We start from the raw sequence: 7,079 nt of genomic DNA on the forward strand, positions 1-7,079 counted from the left end.
AGTCATCCTTCCCACTGCACTTTCTGTCTGTGCTAGGTTTGATCATTTATTGCAATACAATTTGAGGTTTTATTAGGGCCATTAGTAGGTTACAATTTAGTCTCGGAAATCTTCAAGACACAGTCCTTTGGTCATGGCAGTCTCTTCTCTGCCGTGTCCACAGGCAGGTCTCATTCAGGCCCTTGGCCTGTCAACAACTCAGCTTGGCCTGTGCCCTGCTCAGGCAGTGATAAAAGTGGTTTGTTTTTTTTAGCACTCTCACTAAATGCCCAAATGGTATTCTGCTTTGACAGAAGTCAACAGGCCTATCTTCACCAATTCAGGGCCTGGAGGGACCCAAATCTACCAGTCAGCCTCCCGCCCAATTGCACTCCCCTGTCCTGACTCCATGGACATCTCTGGAGCTCCTGCTGAAGCTCTGCTGCTGCCCATCTCTGGCATTACTCTGGTATCACAACTTTCTGTCTCCTAAATGTAGGAGGTGAACTGCACAGTGCTTTTGTGGCCCAGAGGACATGCTCCACTCCTCGCCCTTTTGTCTCACTGGTAGTCAAATCCTACACGTTTTCCTGTTTCTGAGATGGCTCATTTTTTTCACCCAGAAGGATGGGGAAATTGACCAATCCCTTCAGATTTCCATGTTTTTACAATTGTCATGCACCTTTACACCTGAATCACATAATCCTTTCGTCAGCTTCTTACCTCATCTTCTCTTACCAACCCCATTTGAAGAAAATGGATTCATAGATGTCACGACTATGGCTAGATGAACCATGTAAATTCACTGTACCACACTTTTACTCAGTTCTTTAAAAGTATTCTTGGTGTCATCCTTCCAATGGTATACATTTGCCTTGGGAAATAATGTTAAGTTCATTTGGGGAAGGATTGGGTAGACTTTTGTGAGCACCACTTCAATCCATGACCTAAGGCTATATGAACTGACTTAGATCTAGAAACTTGGTGGGAACAGCAATTTTCCACTACAGTTGCTAACATCACCTTTCTGCTTGTAAAATCAAAAACCAAACTCACTGCCACTGTGTTAATGCCAATTCATAGCCACCCTATAGGACAGGGTAGAACTGTCCCCTGTGAATTTCTAAGACTTTAACTCTTGACCGGAGTGGAAAACATTGTCTTTTTCCCAAGGAGAAGATGGTGGCTTTGAATTGCTGACCTTATGGTTAGCAGCCCAACAGGTCTGATTGTTAGATGCCTTTCTATAAAAGTAAAATTAAATATCCCCAGTAAACTGTCCATACATCTAGCCACGGAAACACTACTAGCTCTAAAGAACTGCTACTGATCCCTACTTGTCAAAGTAACTAACTTGATTCCACCCTGACTTTGCTGTCCATTGGAAGTTTGAATTATGGTTTTGTTCAAAAATATTGAAAGTAACATGGACTGGCGAAATAACAAAGAAATGTCTCTTGGAAGAAGATCATCCAGTGTGATCCGTATAGAGGCAAGGATGTAGAGAGGCTTCATCTTATGTACTTTGGACATGTTCCCAGGAGAGACCAGTCCCTCGAGAAGGGCATAGCATGCTTAAAAAAGTGGAGGGGCACAGAAAAAGGGGAAAACCCTTAACAAGATGGATTGACACAGTGGCTGCAACACTGGGCTCAAACATAAAACGTGAGGGTGACCAGGCAGTGTTTCATTCTGTTGTACACAGCGTCATGAGTTGGAACAGACTCAATGGCACCTAACAACAGAAGTTCCTGGATAGCAAAAATGGTTAAGTGTGTGACTATTGGCTAAGAGGTTGGTGGCACAAAACCACCCAGGCTGGCCTGCCAATTTGTTTCTGAAAGGTCACAGCCTTGAAAATCCAATGGAGCAGTTCTCTGCACATGTGGGATTGCCATGAGTGGCAATGAACCCCATGGCAACTAACAGCAGAGTAAATTGCCCACATTGTTTTTGATGGCCTTTTCTTTCCACTTGGGCCCTAACATTCTGAAACTTTATCCTCTCCATTAACCGTGAGTCAGTATTCCTAGTTTTAAACTGTGGCTCATTCATTTTATATATCATGCAGCTGTACAGTCTCAAGGATGGAACGAGAATCCGTGGTGAAAGACACAAAGTTTTGAGGTGTTGTTGTTTTTGGTGGATTAAAACATGGATATTCTGCAAATTTTACAAAAACATATGGCCATACCAAATGTTCAACACGAGTGAATGATTGGCAGTGTTTATATAAGAGATAGAAAAACACAGTAAGGCTTACAACTTTAGCATTTATTTTCATATCAATTTTTAAAAATAAACTCATTTTCTCTGCACATTTCATCGACCTGTTTCCATTTATAATGGGAAGAGTGCTATATCCTATGTGCTAACCAAGTAGTTGGAGGTTAATTAGCAGCTTTACTAAATGTGTAGTAACACTATGAGCCTCCTTCATACAAATACAACAAAATAAAATAAATATAATATTTTCTCCTTACGAAGTAAAAAGCTCATTTACTAGCATTTATTCTCACAAAGAGTATTGAATCCACTTATGATAATTCGTTGCCTTCAAATTTTAATTTAAAAAAATCATTTTAATGGGGGCTCTTACAGCTATTATAACAATCCATACATCAATTATATCAAGCAAATTTTAACTTTTAATTGTAATATGGTTAACTATATTCAAAGAATAGCTACATTTCGCCAAATTAGAGCTTTCTCTATAATCCATTTCCTAATTTCCAGATGCTGGTCTATCTACTCCTTGTGGCTGCCTAGAATGACTTAACCAGTCACCATTTATTTATAGTGTTGAAACTTGTTAGAACGACTCTATAAAGAAGTTGACACAAGAAGTTTGCTTGGTTTGAGACAGTTGACTATGTTTTTGTACATACAGACTCAGAATAAAAGGCTTGCTTTTCCTCTAGTGTCTGTTAAACTAGATGTGCCTCTAAGACTCATGGCCTAGAATAGCCATACTGTAAAATAAAATGACTCTAGCTGCCTTCCAAATGGGGAAGATAGTTATATTAAGAAAATTCAGTGTCCGTTAATTAAAAAAGCCAGAAGTCTGTCTGGTTCAAAACCGAATCAATACAATTTCAAGGAAAGGTAGCATAAATAATCATTTTTAAAGCTGCCAAAAGATTTTTCTCCACACTGACATCACTTACCACATATGGGCTTTATGGAAATTATCCAGTAACTTCATGCTCAAATATCAGACTGGTTTCTGAAGAAGCATTTAATGTAGTGTGAGAAAGAGGCACAGTCAAGAAAATTTAGGAAATTTCTAAAGGAAAATCATAATAATGTATCTCAATGTATTAAAATAAAGGATTAAAAATATAATGAACAGTTAAGAAAATAGATTTTAAATACATTCTTGCTTCATATCTCATCTTTTCATGTAAAAAAACCCCATTCACTTATATTGGAATATGCAATACAGTGGAATGAAATATTATGAGATAAACTAGTATTCTCTTTTAAAAATACTTAAGGAATTACCAATCAAAAAAAGTAAAAGGAAGTAGGCTTGTTGGTAGTGTTTTGCCAACATTTATTGTGATCATTTCTGAAAAGAAGAAAAGATATAAACGTGATACCTGCAGATGGTTGATAGATCTCCGATACCGGCAGCACTAGAAGGATCATGAGACAGGCGCAGGTCATGTGAGTGTTTTGGGAGAGTGTGGCATTTAATTGGGGAGTAGAGTGACACCAACATGACTATCGTGTTTTAGGGGAAATTTATCACTTTTATTTTTAAAAATCTCTGTGATTGTAGCAACAAAATAGTTTCAGAAACAAGCCTACAATTCTCAATAGACCTACAAGAGTAAAAGTATGCTTTAGGAAACTTCTAATGCAGAGCTGGCATTACACAATTACACTACCGTTTGAGTCATGGGGCTTTGTCTACATACACTACAAACGTGTTCTTTTCTTGGCTGTCAGTGTTCTAGTCACCAATTTTGTCCAATTGTCTGATGGCTGAATTACAGCATCATGGTAATTAGGATTTGTGAAAAGTGTTCTGCTCAGTTACTAATAATGTTGTAACTAATATTGTTATAACTCAATGCAGAAAAATTTCACAAAAGTTTTGTTAGTATTCATATAATCTAAAAAAATAGCACCTTGTAAACCATTCCCAACTATATTTATCCCATAAGAATAACATGTATAATAAACATTGCTAAGGATTCTGTCTGGCCTGGTATAGAAGGAGGTCCTTAGGAGAGAAGACTTGACACCATAACTTCATACTAACCGCAGAGATGCCACTCACAAATGTGCACAGTCTTCAATGTTATGCACCTGTAGAAAGTATTATGTTGCCAGCAAGAAGTGATCAAACCTTTCATATAAGGAGGTTTTCTTATTAGTTATACAAATGAGAATGATTTCTAATGAATTATGGACATAAGAGTTATGGACAACTTCAATCAATGCTAGTTTCTGTCTCCTAGGATTTTTTCAATCAAATATTTCTCCCCAGTAATTTATATGTACCTATTTCAGCTGATTTGCTTGCAGTACCCTATAATATAATCCATTAACTGCAGAAATTGAGCCACTGGCTGCTTCTGAAAGAACCAAATCTTGTCATCTCTTCTCAGAGTTAGCATTCTGTCTGTAAATATTTTATCAAACAATCCAACTGATTTCATCATCAAGTTATATTTCAATGCAGTGATTTTTTAATTAAAAATTATTTCAATCACCTGGAATATTTCCTCCCTTTGAAAATGGCCCGAAGATGGTTCTGGGCTACCTTTTCACAATGAATGCATGAGTTCTTGGTTGCCTTTGTCCAGATTGGCCTTTTAAGGTCCACCATTCTTTTCTTGCAGGGCTTCTTTCCTTCAAAATCTTCCATATCATCATAATTCACCTTTGGAAATTTTTTCTGCAGGTCACCCTCTTGGATGATGGTTAGCAGCATATTACTCAAATAAAATAACCATAAAATAACTTCCCACCTATTCTTTCTCTATAGTACAACAGCAAAGGCAAATACGTTAAGCCTGTACACGTTCCTTGCTCTTTAGTTTTTATTTCTCTTTATAATCAAAGTGCTTTAATCTTCATAGAGGAGATCTAACATCTCTTTTCATGTTTCATATCTGTCTCCATTGAAAGCACCCTTGCCAGCTCCTCTGTTGGATTGATGCCTTTTGCCACTGTTACTCACAATGGATAATTCTGATATGGAAACAGACTATCATTCTTCTTTCAATTGAATATGCTCCTTTTCATTAGGTCATTCACTTAATAGTTTCAACAGGACAAACAGTCAACAAAAGATGGAAGTTCGTTAGATTCTCAAAATCAGCATTTGAAGCTTTCTTAATTTATTTGCAAGATATAGCAAATAACACAAGATGGGGTTATTGACACTGAAGAACATTGCTGTTATCTTTCACACCTTCAAGGAACTCTGTCCAAGATCCCCAACATTTTCTGAGGGGATAGAGTGTTCATAGGCAGTAGTGAATGTATTGGACACAGTGAGGATGCTTGATGGTAACTGGAAGCCTCTTCACTTTAGCATCCATGTCCTCCTCCATACCCTGACCTATTATCTCATTATGATCTGGAAGTGAAGGGAAATTTTTACAAAACATAGAAATGATTGGTACACCAAGGGAATCATTGATCTCTAATGAGTTTTCTTTTTCCCAGGATTCTCTGTAAGTGATCTTTATGCTTCTGATGTGTCTTACAGGGTGTGAGAAGTTAGTGATTGTTTTCCCTTTGTCTGAATGCTTGCTGGACTCAAATTCTACTCTCCTTCAGAAGATGTAGTCCCACTTAGAGTAATCATCTGTAAGGCCTCTCTTCTCGATCCAGAGCACTGGCCTTTCTCTGTGTCATCAGAGAGGAAGCAATGTTTTTCATTTGAGATTTAATTGGGCTCTTTATATCTGGGCTATCTACTTAAATTATTTCATTGGATGAAAGTATTTGCTCTTCTGGGAAAATGTGCCTATTTTCTTTTATAGTATGATGAAGGCCTACATTTTCATAAAGCTTTGCTATCAAGTAACGACCTTTTCAATCTCGGGGTGGGGGTGGGGGGGGGGCTGGGCATTCATTTTCATTTAGATTTGAAGGCCGGTAGGGAGTTATCAGAAGTTGGGTGTCTGACTGTCAATGCCTATTTTGGTTTAGAAGCCTTGGTGGCACTGTGCTGGTGTTGTGCTGCTAACTAAAAATTCGATGGTTCCAAATCACCAACTGCTCTGCTACAGAAGGATGAAGAGTCTGCTTCCATAAGGATGTCCAGTCTCATGAACCCTTACAGTGCAGTTCTACTCTAGCCTATAGGGTCACTATAAGTCAGAATCAAATACATACTAGTGAGGGTGATTTCGGTTTAAAACTATAAATGATTTACCTCTATGTGGCATTTCTTCCTCCATCTTACTCTTCTAGTGCTATTTAGATACATGCTTTTATTGGGTAATCCTTGAGGATACTAAGATAAAAAAATTGAAAAGACAACAACAATAAACCTTTGCCAAAAAATAAGTTAGTCATTAAGAATTAATAGTCAATACAACAAGAAAAATAAAATAGAATGGTTTGCTTTGATTCAGAATCAATTTGACCACAGCAAGCTTCTAGGGTACTATTTAGAGGCAGGGGGGTAGAACCTACAAAATACCAGAGAGGTTTTGTAACACCCCAATCCCAATATCTTGTCTTTATGAGGGAGCTTTATAAAGTTCATGGAAAACTGGGATTAAAAGATAATGGAATTTCCCCATAAACATCTTGAACCCCTTCATCTTAACTACTACTGCATGTTAGGGAATGATATATAATTGAATTGAATTATGACATCCTCTCCCAAAATATATTGTAAATCCTTACCTCTATTCCTGTGGTGGTAATCCCAATTCGGAATAGGATTTCTGTTATGCTAATGAGGTCATACCTGTGTACAGTGTTTCTTAAACCTAAACACTTTTGAATTCTGAAAACAGCAGGTTAATATCAAGAAAACTGCTAAAAAGAAAAAAGAAAGGAAGATAAAAACCAAACTTGACCAGTGGATGAAGGAGTTGTGGTTTAGGGTACTTTGACTTTATGTT

General features: G+C 37.5%; 1 non-coding gene across 1 annotated transcript; it reads left to right on the forward strand.

Annotated features, from left to right (window-relative positions):
- Window positions 1-2,292: 2,292 nt before the first annotated feature.
- Window positions 2,293-2,425, forward strand: LOC142435422 (small nucleolar RNA SNORA19). The gene has a single exon (XR_012781481.1). It is a non-coding gene; the product is annotated as a small nucleolar RNA SNORA19 (small nucleolar RNA).
- The last annotated feature ends 4,654 nt before the right edge of the window (window positions 2,426-7,079 follow it).

Source organism: Tenrec ecaudatus, chromosome X (genome assembly GCF_050624435.1).
Source record: "Tenrec ecaudatus isolate mTenEca1 chromosome X, mTenEca1.hap1, whole genome shotgun sequence".
NCBI lineage: Eukaryota > Metazoa > Chordata > Mammalia > Afrosoricida > Tenrecidae > Tenrec > Tenrec ecaudatus.